The following is a 20,432-nucleotide window of genomic DNA, read 5'->3' on the forward strand; positions in this document are numbered from 1 at the left end:
TGAGTCGTCATTTCGAACAATGAGCTCATCAACATCTTTTTGTGCTTTCGTAACTAATGGCACACATAACCACATTTGGCACGCATATGATGCTTCCGTAAAGGCGCCACTCTTTACAATATTGGGCAAGGCAAGACTCTCAAGAAAGCAGAAGGTCATCACCCAGAAGAGGCATGGTAGCTTCTTGTGAATTCTAATGCTCATAACAACATTGCAAATAATGCCAAAAGTTGCCCAGTTTAGTCGCGTCGACAATTGACACCGACCTTTATCCTAGATTATCTGATCAACCTGGAGTGTATCTGACGAGCCGTAAATTCCTGTAGAACTCTCAAACTGCATAAAATGCATACAAACCCTGCTGAGGCTATAAAAATCCCAGACGGCACATCGACCGAGCGGACCAGACTGGTGCGGAAACGGCCCCCAGTGAATCTTTAACGGCCAATAACTTGGCAACCGTAACTCCGATCATTGATCTGAATAGACCGATGTGCTCCACAAAGTGAGCACTTCAAGCCCATGCATTCATTTCATTTCTGTCACGTCAGCTGCAGTTGCCCAATATGGTACGGATCTGCAATCGACTTGAACTTTAAACTGCCATAACTTGTTCACCGTAGCTCCAATCGACGAGCCGTAAAGATAGGCCAGTAGAGCACTTCAAGCACTGCAGGTTTAGATCATAATCTTCCATCTGTTCTCACATCAATCATAATCATTTTTGGCATCATTGAGACATCTGTTGGCCCTTTCAAGCCACATCTGGCATACATTAATCATTAAACTTGACCTGTTATCAAGCCCTGATCACTGCTCACTAAATGTGTAGGCTTCAAAGAAGCTTAGCTTGCATTTCTCTGCTCTTTTTCTCTTCATGGCAGCCAAGCTGCACGACATTGTACTCATTCAGGCTCTCGCCATGCATCTTATGCATCAGATTGTTATGCTTTGGCAGTGTCTAGCTTACATGATTTTGAGGAGCTCTGTCTTTCAATGAAGCACAGAATTCAAAAAATTGGATGGCTGCCATGCAATCATAATATGATGAACTTATAGAAAATGACACATGGACTTTATGTGATTTGCCTCCTGGCAAAAAGGCCATTGGTACGAAGTGGGTTTACAAGTTGAAACGCAAGCCGGATAGTGAGAACGATTTCCATAAGGCTCGTCTTGTTGCAAAGGGTTATGCACAACAAAAAGGCATTGAAGAGACTTTTGCTCCCACTTGTTGTATGACTACTGTGCATTTTCTATGTGCATTGGCAACTCATTTTGGTTGGGATGTACATCAATCACACATTGTTACTGCTTTCTTGAATGGTGACATATTTGAGGAAGTTTATGAAACACAGCCTCGCGGTTTTGTCATAAAAGGACAAGAGGACAAAGTGTGCAGATGTAAGAAGGATGTGTATGGGTTGAAGCAATCTCCTCGTGCTTGGTATGAGAAAGCTGACACTCATTTGGTTCAACGAGGCTTTCGTAACAATCCAACAGAAAGCACATTGTATGTAAAGCGTGAGGGTGATGTGCTTCTCATTGTGGTTCTTTATGTTGATGATTTGCTGATCACTGGACCAAATGAGAGACATATTTCTGAATTTAAGGCTGATTTGAATGCTACTTTCAAGATGAAAGATTTGGGGTTGTTGCATCATTACTTGGGTATACAGTTTAAGCAGTGTGATGGTGGTATTGCCTTGTGTCAGAAAAGTTACATAGAGACATTGCTATGTAAGTTTGGACTTGAGGATTGCAAACCTATTGCCACTCCTATGGAAACTGGTTTGAAATTGAGTCTACATGATGCTGGCGATCCTGCTGATGTCACTCTTTACCAAACTACTGTTGGCTGTCTCATTTATGCATGCAACACAAGGCCAGATATTCAGTTTGCAGTCTCACAGGTCAGTAGATTTATGCATAGCCCAGGGTCTAAGCATTGGCAGGCTACCAAGAGGATTTTCCGCTACCTTAATGGCACTTTATATCTTGGCTTGTTTTATCCCAAGGGGGGATCATTGCTGCTAGACTTACATGCTTTTTCGGACTTAGATTGGGCTGGTTGTTTTGACATGCGAGTGTCCACAAGTGGTTTGTGTTTCATTCTTGGTAGTTCATGTATATCATGGTTGAGCAAGAAGCAACCTACTGTGGCCACTTCGAGTTGTGAGGCTGAGTACAGGGCAGTCTTCACAGCTACGGTTGAGTGTATGGCTGAGACGCCTTATGGCTGATTTGGGTGTTGGACAGGACACTGCCAACACTATCTACACTGACAGTTAGAGCGCATTGGCAATTGCGAGGAACCCAGTTTTTCATGCTCGCACAAAGCACATTGAGGTGCATTACCACTATGTCAGGGAGAGGCTCTCAGCAGGAGAGATCAGCTTGGCTTATGTGCCAACACAGGACAACCTTGCAGATCTTTTCACAAAGGCATTGTCTCGTGAGAAGCTTGAAGCTTTCCGCAAAGCTTTGGGCTTACTCCCCTTTCTGGACTGATCATGTCCTCAGGGCATGGCACTTCCCTTTACTCATGTGCCAGCTCTCGTTCACCGCATCACTTCAGGGGGGATTTGTTACCATATACATGTGGTAGTGATGTGTGTGAACACACTAGGACCACCGGGGCATTTTTTCCCTCTTTAGGAGGTTTTTTCCCCCGAGCATTGTATATAAGCCCATCACTCTAGGGCTATCTATCTTTTCTATTGCACACTGAGTAACACACTCTCTATTGTGTGCCTTGAGCTTCCTTCGTCTTCTCCAAGCTGTGTGCGTTTCTCTGCAACCCTAATTTCAACACGCGATCCATGTACCCATGGTAACAGCTTGACTAGAAGTTTTCCAGATCAGTAGGACACACATAAGGAAACATATCCCCAAGTACAATTTTGGAAAAAAATGAGCAAATTTGGGTTGAAAGGGAGCAAAACAGGTGACAGATAGAAAACCACTGTGCATACCTTGTATTGGCTATTTGACCTATCAAACCAAGTCCAAATTCGAAATAATTTGAGATTTAGCTTGTGGACATAGTCAGGAACAAACTCCTAAGAGATCAAGTCCAGATGTGGTTGGACATGGATCGCGATCCATGTACCTCAACCTCAGAATTTGATGAAAATTGGCATAGAGCCTGCACATGACCTTGTCTGCACACAATCAAAATTTGGGGAAAAAAATTTGACAGAGGAACATGGATCATGATCCATGTACCTCAGCACAGTGAGGGTATTTGACTTGATGATGTTGTAGACATACTTGAGAACATCCCAAATCTCAAGTTTGAGCTAAAAATATCTTCTAGAGACCAAGATACAAGCCAAAATTCCTGTGCTGGTCTTGAGACTATTTTGAGTGTTGTCTCAAGTGAAGTTCACTAAAATTGCTCTAACTTTTGATAGACAACTCCAAATTGAGTCAGGTATAGCTAGGAAGAAAGCTTGTGGGAAAGTTTTGGTTTTAGAGGTGAATTTTCCCAGGTTTCCTAAATCCAAACTTTTAAGGTTCCTAGAACTAGTTTTCAAAAACCAAAAGAGTCACAAATTCCTCACTAGACTTGGTCAGGGGGCAAAAAGAGATAAGTTGCACAAAGCCAAAGTGGACTTGTAAGACACTATCTTGAGACTCTTAAGTGAACCTTAACTATGACAAATCATCCACCACCAGGGTTTTCTAATTCACTCAAAGACATGAAAAATGCAACAAACACTATAGTGCCTTGAACATGAGGATTAAGAGAATACATAGAGGAGAGGCATCCTCTGATCAACAAAACAAACGTGAGATTCATTAAAGCCAATGAATGCATGAGAGTGCTTACAGATTACGCTCATGAGGGCTTGTACAAGTTCACAAATGGAGATCATATATCTTCTACAAGTGTGTAGAGCCCTATGCTAGAGAGTTGACCAACCATAAGAACCTCTATGCATTTATGTATACGGATACCAACGGAGTGCAAGTTTTGATGGTAGATAAGTATGGACACGAGTACAAATTTGTCAATTTTAATTGACTTAGAACAATACACATACAAGGGTACTCCAACCTCTACTTGCTTTCAACCATAATGATGCATGGTTTTTAGGACCCCTTCTGAAGATGCAATAAAGGCACAGTCAGTTGTTGGGGAGATGAGGATACTCTAGTCCAAGGGATCTCGAAAGAGAAGAAAAATCTACTTCACAAGCACCAAAGAGTAAAAAGTGCCATGGACAGAAGATACGTGGGAACGAGCTCTTATGCATGCCTACAACCTATATCTTACAAAATAGCCCATTCTAGGTGTGAATTTCTAGTGAAATTTACACGAGGATGTTCGTGTGGACTCACAACATAGCATACTCCGTTTTCACTTTTTTACCGACAGTAAATATTTTTTACCACAGTAAATATTTTGCACCTACATGGTAAATACAAATCACTTTTTACCTACAGTAATTTTTTTAACCCATGGTAAATATTTTTTACTGCACCATAAGTATTTGGTAGGTAACAGTTCACTGTTACTAGAAGCAGTGATTGGGCATCAACAATGCAGTTACAGGAGGAGAAAAAGGGAAAATCTTATGGTAAAGGTGAGTCAACAGGGATAAAGACTTTTGAGTTGAAAAGAGACATGCTGATTTTTTCAAAGAACACATGTCAAAAGAAGCCATGGTTGAGGATTTTTTGAGAATTTGATATTCAGGAGGACCCAGCTGCCACCTCCCCCCCGCAGGTCCCCCCCTGACATGTGCAGAACCTCCAGTTTCAACAGCCACCTTACCTGCTCTTAAATGCTGGTCAAGGCCTTATCCCCATGTGTCACAATCAGAAAAATCAGCATTTACCCTCCCCTCTCACATCACTCTAGAGAATATCTTGATGGTGACATATCAGGTGACCTCAATCTGTTGACCACCCTAAGCAAAAAGTAACCCCAATCAACGGATTTAAGCATGTTTATCCCTAATCCTAAACCCTCTCAGAAACCTATATAAGGAGGCCTTCTCTCACTCAAAACCAACACTTCAACCACTTCACCAAGCAACGAAGCTATGACGACATTGCTCACAACGAGGAGCTATGGATGGAGCTCTACTCTCTCTCCCTCTCTCTCTCTCCCTCTAGTATGCTACATTACTAGCCCTAAAACCTAAATAAGGAGTCTTCTCTCATGCTCCATGGCCACCATCCTCGCCATCATTCTCTAAGGTATTGATGTGTTGCTAGTAGGATCATACCTACTTGCTGGGTTGATTGTTTTTTTGACAAGGGATTATGCCATCCTTGGCTTGCTTCTCTATATCCTTGTTATGTATGATCAGATGCCGTTGTATTGTTAAGCTGATGTCTTGTGTATATATATGCTACATAAGGTCCCTAAGCTTCGTTCTATGTGTTTTGCCATATGTTTTGATGCCATCATAATGCCAGAAGTCTCATTTGCCTATGTGCACTATGTGTGAGGTCCCTAAACCTCTTAATTTAGGGTGGTGCCCCCTTTGTTTTGTTCTTTTCTTGTTTGCATGAGGCGTGGTTTATAGAGTGTGCACGAGTATAGAGGCCACCCGATTGCAGTGCTCTTTTTCCCGCTATCATTTTGGTGCCCCCATTGAGGAGGGCTACACAGACCTTCAGTCCACAAGCAATGAAGATGTGCAATCTACAACATGGACGAATGGCGTGAGGAGTTTGCAAATTGGAGAACAGAAGAGGAGGAGGCTTTAGAGGCCTTAAAAGCTTTCATCGAGGTCTTGTTACCAGGTTGCAGTGCCATTGAAATTCAAGAAGTAAGTTCTTCTACATGCCTTGTTCGTGATCGTCGCCAACGAAGGAGAGTAAGAAGAAGAGCTTGATATACCTCTCCTCTCAACCTATGAGTGCTCTAGAAACCTCCAACGCACACGAGCTTGAAAAATTCTACATCAACATACACGAAGGTACTGTGACACACATTAAGGGAAGAGAAAGCATCACCAGACCTCTCTTTCCTGAGGAGCCGACTAAGAGGAGGAAGATCACCTCTACACCTAAGTGGCCCAAGGCCGTAGCGCGTGCTCAAGCGTAAGGTAACATTTGGCTTAATCTCATTAATAAGGGATTACATGACCACTACAGGCAAGAAAAAGGCTAGTGAGCAACCAACTTCAACCTCCAACTTGCAACCACGACTCTCACCCCTAAATCCTCCTGAAGCAAAGAGGCGAAGGCTTGCCTACAAGATTGCCGCCCGTCTGCGAGTGCTCCCAGTGCACTTTGTGAATCCAGACACCACCAATCCCAAGCCAATCCCAAGCCAACCTCCTGTCCGCGTGAAGATCACTTTGGATATTTTCCAAAGTGCTTTGGAGACCGGGTGAAAAGCCTCCCTGCCCTACCTTTGCTGCTAATTTTCAAGAAGTTATCTCAATCTAAGGAAACTATCTTAGTTGATGATGTGCTGCACATTAATGGTGTCACTTTCATTCGTCATGCTGATTATGGTAATAGCATCCAATTGTACCTTGCTAAAAGGCTCAACATTGTACAAAGTGTTTCCATCACGCCTTACGTCTTCACAGATGCATCAGGAAAAGTCGAAGTGATCCGAGGTGCTGACCTTCTGTGGCTGATCAGGCTCATTGGTCCCAAGGTGGTGCAACTAAGCTAGGCTCTTGTGTGTAAGTATGGATGCCAATAATGAGAATGATGATCCCCGCATGTTTCCTTTCCATTTTGTGCGTCATATCCGTGTGAATATTTGTATTGATAGAAAAATCTTTTATCAGCAAAGAATAGCCCTGTTGTTTGGAGCCGAGAGACTTGGGAAAATCTTGCACTCTCCTCATCCTGTCATTCTACCCTTACTAGACTATTACCATTCTTTTGATGTGTCGATCTTCATCCTATTTTGAGCTAAGTTGTGCTAAAGCTCCAAATTGTAATTACCATACTCTATTTTAAAATAAATTGGAGCTGTTTGTGTAATTGTTTACTCTCTCACTTATGGCCTTCCCTAATTTTTATGGTAAGCCTGGGGAGGTTGCTCCAGACGTTTTTGGATAATTTGGAAATGGCCTTTCTGGTATCGGGAAGGGATGACGAAGCTACTAAGTTAAGGGCCTTTCCTTTGGTCTTGATGGAAGGTGAAAAATTATGGTATCAAACTTTGGCACCTGAAGAAAGAAGAGACTGGGAGTCCTTAAAGATGGCCTTCATCGAAGAATTTCGCCGCCATGAGCCTCCAGAGGAGATATGGAGACAGCTCTTAGAGCTACGCCACACATCACCCAATGACTATAGAAGCTATGAAGGAAAGTTTTCCAAACTGTGGGAGAAATGGTGTGCATCACTAGGTGAAGGAGAAAGGGCGACAGAATGCCTAAAGAAGGACTGTTTCCTGGCAGGGCTTTACCCCATCCTTCGAGAAAAGGTAAAAGGTAAATTCCCAGATACCTTTGATAAAGCTATGACTTATGCAAGGGAGAAGGATAGGAAGTTAAAATTCCAAGCTCAACTACAAGGGGGAATGGAGCCTCCACCGCTAGCTCAACCTACGACAAGGGTAGTAGCAGGGACAGGAGCAACAAACCAAGAGTCCTCTCAACAAGAATTACTTCAACAAATCACCAATCAACTAGAGAGCCTGTCCATCAATCTGGTTCAAGGTGTAAGGGCTCCCCAGCCAGGAAATGAACGAAATAGACAAGAAGGGCAAAGGCAAGCACGTGATTACATTTGCTACAACTGTGGAGAGGTAGGTCACGGCATGTATTATTGCCCCCATCCACGACGCTATCAAGGAAATGGTAATCAAAGACGTCCTCCTCGCCAGCAAGTCACTCCTCCTCGAGCTAGGCCACTAAATGGACAAAATGCACACGTGGCTCCACCAATCCAAATATTGAGACCCCCTCCTCCACCACCACAAGCACCAGCAGAGATCCCTCCACTACCATCGGGAGGGGAGGACAGGGCTGTCTCTGTCATAAGTCTTGACAATGGTAAGGATAAAGGGAAAGAAAAAATGGAGGAAGCTGTTGCCATGCCAATAAAGAGAGTTAGGAGACAAAGAACTGATGAAATGGAAGCTTCAGAGCCGGATAAAGGGAATGAGGGTTCCTCCCAAGTGATAGGAGACAAGAAAAGGAAGAGTAGGTCAAGGAGGCACATAGGAGTAGAAGACTTTCCACTTGGGGTAGGATCCATACCTTATGACCTGGTAGCAGATGTGAGTAAGCAAGGACCAAAGATTTCATGGCAGCAACTCCTCCACCTTTCCCCAAAGATGCGTAGAACCTGGTCTAAGATGGTCAGCACGAGGAGGGCTAAGGCAAAGTCAGTTGGGTCTATTAGTGCAAGGTGCATGAAGGATATCGTGCCAGTCATTGATGCAGAGATTAAGAGTCAGCGAGTCTCCAATGTGTACGTAGATGGTGGAGCCAAGATTTGTGTTATGACAGAGAAATTAATGCACAGGTTGGGTTTGGAAGTAAACGAGCAAACTTCCTTACAAGCTAAGATGGCAAATAATGTAAGGGTGGCTTGTGTGGGAAAGGTTAATGGAGTGAAGGTTTCAGCTTTTGGTGTGGCAATCTCAATTGATGCTTATGTGATCCCAACTAAGGGGGAGGGCTATCCGCTAATCCTTGGAAGACCTTGGCTTATGGCTATGAAAGCTAGGCAAGATTGGGAGACAGGTTCCCTTGAGTTGCGACCAAATCATAAGGTAGGTGGCAAGCAACAAAAAATTGTGTATGACATGAAGCAGGGTAGACAACAAGACCTAGAGATGGAGACTTCTATGGATGAATGGAGCACAAGAAACTGATCTTCATCTGAGGATGAGTCATCTGAGGAGGATGCTAGCTCTTTGGAAGTCATGGGTATAATACTGTGAAACCCAGAAGGAGAAGGTGGTCAAGACTCTCTATACAAGGAAGAAGCCACAGGCTTAGAGGAGATGCTAGCTAAGGACCTACTAGAAGAAGAGAGAGAACCCTATTTGCAGGTACTAAAGAAGCATGCTGGCCTCTTTATAACTGATTACGAGCACATTAAAGGAGTGACGGTAACCCAACACCATATCCAATTAAAGGAAGGTGCCAAACCAATGGTGCAAAGGCTAAGGAGATTAGGGCTAGTGCAACAAGATGCACTCTTAAAAGAAGTAAAAAGATTACTCAAGGCAGGATTTATCTACCCAGTGGAAGATTCTGAGTGGGTGTCTCCAGTTGTGGTAGCACCAAAGAAAAATGGGAAGTGGAGGGTATGTGTGGATTACAAGCCTCTAAACGCAGCCACAAAAAGGGACCATTTTCCTTTGCCTTTTCAAGATGAAATACTAAATGAAGTGGCTGGTCATGAAAGGTACACAGTGTGTGATGGGTACTCAGGCTACTTCCAAATCAGAATTGCAGATGAAGACCAAAGAAATACTACCTTCATAACACCTTGGGGGTGTTTTGCTTATAGAGTTATGCCTTTTGGTTTAACTAATGCCCCAGCTATTTTTCAGAGGTTTATGAACTTGGTGTTTCAACCTTTGGTAAGTCCATAGGAGTCTTCATTGATGATTTTTGCATTTACAGCTCTAGGGAAGTACATCTGTCCAAGGTTGATGAAGGTTTCACCCGTCTGGCCCAATTGGGTGGGCAATTGAATAAAGACAAGTGCCACATAGGTGAGAGCAAGGTCACTCTACTAGGCCATGTTGTGTCTCAAGATGGTATTGAGGCTAACCCTGAAAAGGTAAAGACATTGTTAGCTTTACCTACTCCTTCAAACGTGAAGCAACTAGTCTCCTTCATTCAAAAGGTTCGCTACATGGGACGATTCATACATCTCCTTTCTCAGGCAATCTATCCTTTGCAGCAGCTCACTAAACACACTACATTGACATGGAGTGAGGAGGGTGAAAGGTGCTTTCAAGAAGTTAAAACCATTTTGAGCTCATTGCCTGTCGTCCTACAACCCACATGGGGTGAATTAAAGAGGTTCATTCTAACAATGAGGCAGAGTACCATGCCCTTGTTTTAGGGTTGCAATGTTGTCTTTCTCAGGGCATCACAAAGCTAAATGTTTTTGGTGACTCCATGTTGATCGTTAAGCAAATGGTTGGTGTATGGGCCTGTAAAAATGACAAATTGTCTGTTAAGATGAGGGAAGCAAAGGCCTTGTTGAAGGGTTTTAAAGAAGTTCGAGTGCACTTTGTACCTAGAGATCAAAATCGAGAAGCAGATGCCTTAGCAAGTGAAGAACTACAAACTCTCATAGTAGATGCTATCCTTGTGAAAAGTCCTTTATACCAGGGAAAGGAGGAGCTGCATGATTTACTTTACTTTTTTGAGCATTGTGAAGCACCCTCTGGTATGAGTAAAAGTGAACGTAGGTGGTTGGCAAAAAAGGCTACTAGCTATAGCTTAGTGAATAAGGACTTGTATTGTAGAGGGAAAGATGCTGTCTTAAGGAGAGTTCCTGCATCCCAAGAGATAAAGGATATTTTGTTTAGTTGTCATGAAGGTGTGTGTGGTGGCCACTTTGCACAAGAGATTACTAGCAGAAAGATTTTACAAGCAGGGTTCACGTGGCCAAGCCTCCATCGAGATGTACAACATTGGTGCCGCACATGTGAGGTTTGCCAAAAAGCTGGACCAAGGCGTATTACCCATGAAAATCAGCATCCAATCAAAACCTATGGGCCATTTGAAAAATGGGGGATAGATGCAATAGGGCCACTACCTTGCACTCAATCAGGGAAGGAATACATCATTATGGGGGTGGAGTACATGACCAGATGGGCAGAAGCTTGTCCCACAAAGCGCATCACAGCCAAGGACGTGAGTGATTTCATTTTTGAATGCCTTTGTTGCTGTTTTGGCACACCTTTGGAGATTCTCTCGGATAGGGGACCGGGATTTCGAGCTGATTTAGTCGGGCAATTGATGAGCAAGTTAAAAATCAAGCGGAGGCACTCTATACCATACTACCCTCAGTGCAATGGTCTTGTGGAAAAGGTAAATGGTCTTATATGTAAAATCATCACTAAGCAAGTGCATTTACATCCTAAGGCATGGGACAAACACCTAGATGCAGCACTTTGGGCCTACAGAACATCCTTTAAAACATCCTTGGGGTATACACCTTTTCACTTGGTTTACGGGCAAGAGGCACTATTGCCTATAGAAGTGGAGCTAGCGAGCCTCCGAGTTCTAAAAGCACATCAAGAGGATAGTCAAGAGAAGCAGGTGGAAGGAAGAATCATCGATTTGGAGAGGTTAGGGCTAGATCGAGAGTTAGCAGTGAAGTACTATGCAGCCTAGGCAGAGAAGAAACGAAAGAAGTTCAATCGCAACCTTGTCAAGAAAGGTATCAAGGAAGGTTCTTTAGTGCTCAGATACGACAATCGCTTTGATCGCAGGAAGGATGGTAAGTTCTTTCTTAAGTGGGAAGGCCCTTTTGTAGTGATACAGAGGTTCTCAAATGGTAGTTACCAACTAGGTGACCTAGATGGTAAGGTACATCAGACCCCGGTAACTGGTTGGCGATTGAAGGCCTACCAATGTCATCTTTCACAGCCATATGCTGGTGAAATCAATGCTAAGGATGGTTCAGAGGAGAGCTCATCATATTCGAGCTCCAACTAAGGTAACAATCATGTACATAGTCGTTTCAAAAAAAAAAAAAAAAAAGAGAAGACAAAAAAAAGAAAAGAAAAAAAAAGGAAAAAAAGAGAAGAAAAAAAAGAAAAAAAGAGAATGCTACCAGTGAAAGTGGATATTGACAATGGATGGGGTATGGCTTTCAAGGGTCTAGGAGACCAGTTGTTAGTCATGGATGGATACAATTATTCATCAGAAAGGACTAAACAGGGTGCATCAACCAAGAAAGCAGTAACATGGCAAATTCAATTGGTACCAGGTGGGTAAGTATTCAAGAGAACCCTATTGTAGCACAACCTATACCTAGAGGCATCAAATACCTCTAGCTTAAGGGGGAGGGCTATATGATGCATGGTTTTTAGGACCCCTTCTGAAGATGCAATAAAGGCACAGTCAGTTGTTGGGGAGATGAGGATACTCTAGTCCAAGGGATCTCGAAAGAGAAGAAAAATCTACTTCACAAGCACCAAAGAGTAAAAAGTGCCATGGACAGAAGATACGTGGGAACGAGCTCTTATGCATGCCTACAACCTATATCTTACAAAATAGCCCATTCTAGGTGTGAATTTCTAGTGAAATTTACACGAGGATGTTCGTGTGGACTCACATCACAACATACTCCGTTTTCACTTTTTTACCGACAGTAAATATTTTTTACCACAGTAAATATTTTTCACCTACATGGTAAATACAAATCACTTTTTACCTACAGTAACTTTTTTTACCCATGGTAAATATTTTTTACTGCACCATAAGTATTTGGTAGGTAACAGTTCACCGTTACTAGAAGCAATGATTGGGCATCAACAATGCAGTTATAGGAGGAGAAAAAGGGAAAATCTTATGGTAAAGGTGAGTCAACAGGGATAAAGACTTTTGAGTTGAAAAGAGACCAGCTGATTTTTTCAAAGAACACATGTCAAAAGAAGCCATGGTTGAGGATTTTTTGAGAATTTGATATTCAGGAGGACCCAGCTACCACCTCCCCCCCGCTGGTCCCCCCCTGACATATGCAGAACCTCCAGTTTCAACAACCACCTTACCTGCTCTTAAATGCTGGTCAAGGCCTTATCCCCATGTGTCACAATCAGAAAAATCAGCATTTACCCTCCCCTCTCACATCACTCTAGAGAATATCTTGATGGTGACATATCAGGTGACCTCAATCTGTTGACCACCCTAAGCAAAAAGTAACCCCAATCAACGGATTTAAGCATGTTTATCCCTAATCCTAAACCCTCTCAGAAACCTATATAAGGAGGCCTTCTCTCACTCAAAACCAACACTTCACCCACTTCACCAAGCAACGAAGCTATGACGACATTGCTCACAACGAGGAGCTATGGATGGAGCTCTACTCTCTCTCCCTCTCTCTCTCTCCCTCTAGTATGCTACATTACTAGCCCTAAAACCTAAATAAGAAGTCTTCTCTCATGCTCCATGGCCACCATCCTCGCCATCATTCTCTAAGGTATTGATGTGTTGCTAGTAGGATCATACCTACTTGCTGGGTTGATTGTTTTTTTGACAAGGGATTATGCCATCCTTGGCTTGCTTCTCTATATCCTTGTTATGTATGATCAGATGCCGTTGTATTGTTAAGCTGATGTCTTGTGTATATATATGCTACATAAGGTCCCTAAGCTTCGTTTCTATGTGTTTTGCCATATGTTTTGATGCCATCATAATGCCAGAAGTCTCATTTGCCTATGTGCACTATGTGTGAGGTCCCTAAACCTCTTAATTTAGGGTGGTGCCCCCTTTCTTTTGTTCTTTGCTTGTTTGCATGAGGCGTGGTTTGTGGAGTGTGCACGAGTACAGAGGCCACCCGATTGCACTGCTCTTTTTCCCGCTATCACATAACAATGCCAGAACATGCAACAGAGAGGATTCCATCAGGATTCTTTCCAAAACGAGACGAGAGAAGTATTTCCAAGAGACCACAAATCGGTTAGATTAGTGACTGAACCACAATGATTAAGACCATATCAAGTGGCTCAATGTGTCAAGACAAAATAGATGGGTCAGGGGATCCATATGCTCATGTCTCACTCTTCAAACAGGTTTTGAGAGCTGAACAGATTGTAGATTTCCATACTCAGTATGAGGGATTTGGATTGACATTAGAAGGGACGGATTTGACGTGGTTCCAACCTCTAAACAAACATAATTTTCCAAACATAGCGTAACTCTTACAAGAGTTTGTAGAAGAGTTCTCAAAAAGGGGAATCAAACATAACACGCTGTCACACATCTACACTTTCAAGCATAAAAAGAACGAGAGAGTGAAGGAAGCTTTACTTCGCTTCAAACAGTACATAGACAGATCTCCTGTGAGAGAGCTATTGCAAAATGAAAGATTATCAGGTTCTCTTCATAGAGGGCTTGAGGAATGAAACTCTAAAAAATGACCTGCATTTGAAAGGATGCATGTTGTTTGAGCAAGTCACTAGAGAAGCTCTATATCTAGTTGACAATTGCAAGGCCTACGGAGAGGCGAGTGAAGATACGGACAACACGACTAGTAGTGCCTCATCTCTGAAGAGAAAATCAACAACAAAGAGAGATGTTCAAACTCCTTGGGAACAAATCATTGATCAAGTGGTCGAGGGGGTGATTAGAAGAATAAACCAAGGCTACAAACAAAACCTGAATGTACGACAGCCTCAATTGAGGATATGTAATACTTCTGGAGGGGATCACCCCACTCCATGGTGTAGCACTCAACCAAAACCACAACGTATGCTAGGACAACAATGACCTCTTCAGAATGATGGTAGAGTAGTAGTCAACTACACTCAACCAATGTATGTGCCACAACCCGTGAAAAACCAGTACTCCATGGATGCGAATACGCTCATGTTCATAGCCAATCATGAGTATGGGTCAAAGAATATTTTTACCAGGCAAGAACGACCATTGACTGGATCACCAGCTATGAAACAAGAAGGTCCATGCTATGGGTGTGGAGGTGACCATTGGGCATGAAGCTGTCCAAACAAGGGTCCACAAATAAAAATATTTCTATTCTATGAACGTTGTGGGAGAGACCAACATTGTGCTAAAAATCCAAACTATAGGAGGAAAGTAACACGAATGTTGTAGGCGTGATGCCTTCTACAAGCGGATCCGAGGTAGAACCCAAAATTCCTTTAAACGTGATGACTCAAGCTCAAGGTCAAGAAGCTGCCAAAAACGTAATCGTTGAGGAGGAACCCACATTGCCTGTTCAAATAGAAATCGAGAACATATCGGTGAGAACATGAAGAAAAACGTGGAAAGCCAAACGGGATAAAATGAAAGCAAAGAGGCTACAAGAGAAAGATGTCTTGGAAACTGAACTAAATCAAACAAGAGAACAGTTTAGACGAGAGAAAGAAAGCAAGAAAAATGCAAAGGGACCTAAAGAGTCAAAGATTAACTCGGGAGGTTCAGTCTTGGTCAACAAAGTCTTTGAACCTTTAGACATGATTTTGAAGGCCTATGAAGCTAGACTAAAACCCAATCAAACCCAAGAGGATAGATGGCCGACGTATCCTCATCCAGGGTATGAGAAAGAGAGGTTGCAAATGTGCAAGGAGCTTATCCAAAAGGCCCAAGCTTTTATGGAACCACATGTTCCGAATGCTCCAAAAATGGAGGTGCTAATCTGTGAAAAAAGCCAAGAATTAGAGAGCCATGGTATTGTAAACAGAGACCAAGAAGAGTCGAGAGTTGAGACACCCTTAGATACAAGGGAAGTAGACAATACCATAGATGGGGTGGGCTCACAAGCAGTGATGCCAATTCCTAAAGTGGAAGAAAAATGGCCACAGGATCTATGGGAGCATATCCAAAACAGAAAAGATGGAAGTGCAACTCTTCAGTAAACCCCTATAACAGAGATCCACCTCGAACATGAGCTCTACCCAAATGATATCCGATCATTGTATGGTGATGCAGGTACGGAGGTATTGGAAGACAGCAAACCTCAGCCGTTGAAGATGTTACCTTCATTTATTGGCAACCACGAAACCAGATTAGAAGTAAAAAAAGTACCATCTCAATGGAAGTCCAATCCTAAGATGATGGATACAAAAACTCTTCATGAGCTGATGTCGTTTCCTATCCGTTGTACGCTAACTCTATCTGAGTTACTGCAAATACGACCTCATCTTTGGGAAGAGGTGAGAACAAAATTGGAGAAAATAGGGCTGGTAATTCCGCCACCAATTGTTTCTTCAAAAACACTGAATAACCAAACCTCGAAACAAACTAGACATGAGCTAGTGCCGATGAACAAGGTGGGAGACTATTGTGAAGGAGAAGAAGGAAACACGACCTTGCTTGTGGAGTACAAGGACGTAAAATCAATAGTGATATTGGATAGTGGAGCCGGAATTTCCATAGCCACCAAAGCAATGTGAAAAAAATGGGGAAAACTTGCTCTAAGGAAAACTAGAATGAAACTTCAACTAGCGGATGGGTACCTGGAGAGACCTATTGGCATTTTGGAGAAAATCATAGTAACCTCTTGCAGAATCGCATACGAATACACATTTTCTATTATGAATTTTGATGAGAGCAGCAATTTTGATATCATATTGGGCAGACCGTTCATGCGTCAACTCAAAATGGTACAAGATTGGAGTTATGACTATATTTACCTAAGAAACAAGGATGATCAATGTCACAAACCATAGTTATAGAGATGTGGAACAAACCCTTGGAGAGGAATTAAACTCCACAACTGACCAAGAAGGAGAAATACCAGCTTGGATGCAAAACAAAGCTCACAATTGGACATGTGGAGCTTTTGAGGGTGGTAGTTTGAGAAAAGAGGATTGCATTCATGATAGGTCAATACAAGACAAGGCATATGTACCAGAGCCTTTTTCGGGCGAGATATTCGAACCTTTTGGATGGGATCAAATACTAGCCACTTTTGATGTGTGTGTGAATGAGGTGACCCTTACTAAATTTTGTGATGAGGAAGGATATGATATTATTCCATTATTTACGATAAAGGTGTTGAAGAAAGATAATGAAGTGTATGAAAGAAAACAAGGTGAAACAGATAGCTGCATCATGGAGCATGGTGCCAAAATGATAACAAAGGAAGCAGAGCATCCACAAGAATATGTCATCATTGACATATCTGAAGAATCAACAAAATTTGTTTCAAAGAAGTTGACTCTAGAAAAAGCACAATTGAAAGCACATGAAGGAGCAAAGTTTCCAAGTTCAATGTCAAATGTTCAACAAACACAAGATCAAGAGAACCGCCTTGACTTTGAAACCTTTAGAGTGTTCCTTGGTGTGATGAATAGGCTACCTTTTGATTTTGAATATCGAGGGAGGAATGTGCTTCACGCTTGGATTTACGAGGAGGAGTGGATTACTATCAGATACGAAGGGCCTGTGGTCTTTGAATGTGAGTATCCTGAAGCACCCACACTCCTTGATCACTTCACTTTGGTTCTTTTGTGGTAGAAGTCAAGGGTTCCTTTTTAAGAGTTTTCATGCACTCTAATCATGGCTTTGAACAGGCAAATGTCGAGATATCCTCTTTTCTTTGGGGAACCTGGAGAGGATCTTGATCTGTTTCTTGCAGATTTTTGAATGGCCTTACACATCAATCGTATCTTCACAGATGATGAAAGGTTAGGGATGTTTCAAGTTGTCCTTCGACGTGATGCTGATACATGGTTTCAAGGACTTAGTGAAGAGGTAAGGGTTGCGTTTCCTAGGGTAATTGAGGCATTTCAAGCTCGATTTGGCCAACCTCTTAACACCCAAAAACTGTGGAGAGATATCACTTTGCTAAAGCAAAAATGTTTAAGTGATTATTATGAGTATAGACAAGAGTTCACTCGTTTATGGACTCTTTGGTTGCGTAGCTTGCCTAACCCGGGAGATGGTGCAGAATTTCTTAAGAAGGAGAGATTCATTGGAGGACTCATTCCCCCGTTAAGGATCAAGGTCGAGGCCGGAGAACCAACAAATTATGCAAATGCTAAGCGTAGGGCAACCCAAAAGGTAAGGAAGATGATGTGTTTGGAGGAGGGAGAAAGTTCAAATACACAAAGAGAACCCTCCCTTCCAACATCAACAACAAGGACAAGGGAGCTTCCGGAGGTAACAACCGATGTCATTGAGAGGTTAAATGAATCTTTGAACAACATGTCAATTCACCTTGCACAAGCCATAGGTCCAAGGGGACAAGCCAAGAAGCCCGAGGAGAGAGAGCCACGACCAATGCAAGTCTTGCAATGTTGGAATTGCGGTGAATCTAGGCATGGGATGTATAATTGTCCTTGGCCCCGGGGGGAGCCAGGGAGGCCTAAATTGAATTATCCAATATTGAATGCAGGTGAAGGCACTAGTCAACAACCAATGCTCTTGCAACGACCAAATTTTGCTCGACCTCCACCACGAGGAGTAGAGGGAGTACCACCTTTGCCTCACTCAGATGTTAGTGTCGTAGAAGTCACACAATCCAAAGAGGATGACATTGAAGCAAATGGCATCAAACGTGGGCGTGAGAAAGGTAAGGAAAGGGAAGGTGTAACATCACAAAGTGACCATGGACGAGGAAAGAAAACAAAAGAAACCAAAGAGGGAAAGTGGACTCGACGTAGCATCAACCTTCAAGACTTCCCTCTTGGACATGGTATGGCTCCCTACAACCTTATGGAGGACATGAGAGGTAAGGGTCCAAGCATATCATGGCCCCAATTTCTTGCATTGTGCCCACAAGTTAGGAGGGAGTTAACAAAGGCAATTAGCACTAGGAGAAGGACAAAAGAAAATCAAAATTGCACATGCACAAATGGATGAGGATATTACACCTTTGCTAGATTGCTATATCAAGGGAAAACTAGTTAATAAGGGTCTAGTGGATGGGGGTGCACAAATTTGCATTATGACAGAAGAACTTATGCAAAGACTAGGCATGCACATCCATGAGACGCCTGAAATCAAAGTGAAAATGGAAAATAATAGCAAGGCTAGGTGTTTGGGAGTTTGTAAGAATGTTTATGTGGAAGTTTTTGGCATTAAAAAGGCTGTTGATTTCTATGTTATGTCTACAAAGGGAAATGGCTACCCATTTATCTTGGGTAGACCTTGGCTAATGAGAATGCAAGCTTTGCAGGATTGGGAAAGTGGAAAGCTGATTTGCAAGAATGACAATCACAAAAAGGTTGTCTTTGACATGAAGGAACAACGTCAAGAAGAGCTCCATGAGGAATCTTCTCAAAGTGAAAGCTATGATGATTGGACCGATGACACCTCAGAAGAAGAAAGTAGCGGAAGCACTACGGACGGCGGGGAGTGACCCATTGAAGTCATGGGTGTACAATTTAGGCCAAACAATAAAACAAGTTGTCAAGGGTTGGAAGAGGTAAGCCTCCAAGAGAACCAAAGTGTGCTTGATGAAGAGGTGCTAAATGGTATGTTGTCCAAGACGCTTACATGGGAGGAAAGAGAGGATTTTAAAAAAATGCTGAGAAAATTTCCAAGGCTTTTTGCTAAGGATTACACAGATGTACAAGGAGTGGATGCTAGTCAGCACAAGGTCGACCTAAAGCCAGAGATCAAACCAAAGGCACAAAAGCTACGAAGGCTAGGCGTCATCAAAGATCAAGCACTACTCAAAGAGGTAGGAAAGCTTCTAGCAACAGGATTCATCTACCCTGTAGAGAATTCTGAATGGGTCTCTCCAGTTGTGGTCACTCCGAAGAAGAATGGCAAGTGGCGGGTATGTGTTGATTATCGGCCACTCAACGAGGCAACAAAAAGGGATCACTTTCCCTCCCATTTCAAGACGAGATTCTTAATGATGTGGCACGTAAAGAAAAGTACACGGTATGTGATGGCTACTCTGCTTACTTTCAAATAGGTATTGCATTGGAGGATCAATTGAAAACAATCTTCATCACTCCTTGGGGTTGTTTTGCTTTTAGAGTCATGCCATTTGGTTTGACAAATGCTCCAGCAACCTTTCAACATTTCATGAACATGGTGTTTCAAGAATTCTTTGGGAATTCTATTAGAGTATTCATAGATGATTTTTGCATCTATAGCTCTAAATCATTACATCCACAGAAGGTAGAAGAAGGCCTGAAGAAGCTATATGATATGGGAGGTCAACTCAACCCCGACAAGTGTCACATAGGTGAAGATGAAGTGATCTTGCTTGGTCACAAGGTTTCTTCCAAAGGCATTGAGGTGGATCCAGCAAAGGAAAAATCTCTCATTGAGCTACCATCACCAAAGAGTCTTAAGGAGGTAATCTCATTTGTTCAGAAGGTGAAGTACATGTCACGCTTCATTCACTTGGCATCGGAGTTACTTCACCCCTTTCAAAAGTTAACATAGCAAGTAGAGTTTGCATGGTCTGATGAACTTGAAGAGTAATTTTATTGTATTAAAATGGTCTTGTCTCAGAACTACCAACACTTATGCCTCCATGTTGGGAATTCACATTCTTTGTCAGCTCAAGTGTGGGTAAGGAAACATTGGGTGCAGTTTTGTTACAACAAGATCCACATAGCACTAGGATGCGGCCTGTCTACTTTGCTAGTAGGGTCATGAATGCACTTGAAAAGAACTACACAGAAGCAGAGTCTATGATGCTTTCTCTTGTCTTTGTAGTAAGAAATTTTAGATTGTATCTCTTGCCAAAACCTTTTATCATACTCACTATGTTGAAAACTTGTTTCCTTGGGTGTCATCTCAAATGACTCTAAGTACCAGAATTTCAAAATGGATCATGGATTGCAAGAATTCCAATACTCTTTCAAGGTAGAG

Source organism: Adiantum capillus-veneris, chromosome 16, assembly GCF_014529385.1.
Source record: "Adiantum capillus-veneris isolate H3 chromosome 16, ASM1452938v2, whole genome shotgun sequence".
Taxonomy (NCBI): domain Eukaryota; kingdom Viridiplantae; phylum Streptophyta; class Polypodiopsida; order Polypodiales; family Pteridaceae; genus Adiantum; species Adiantum capillus-veneris.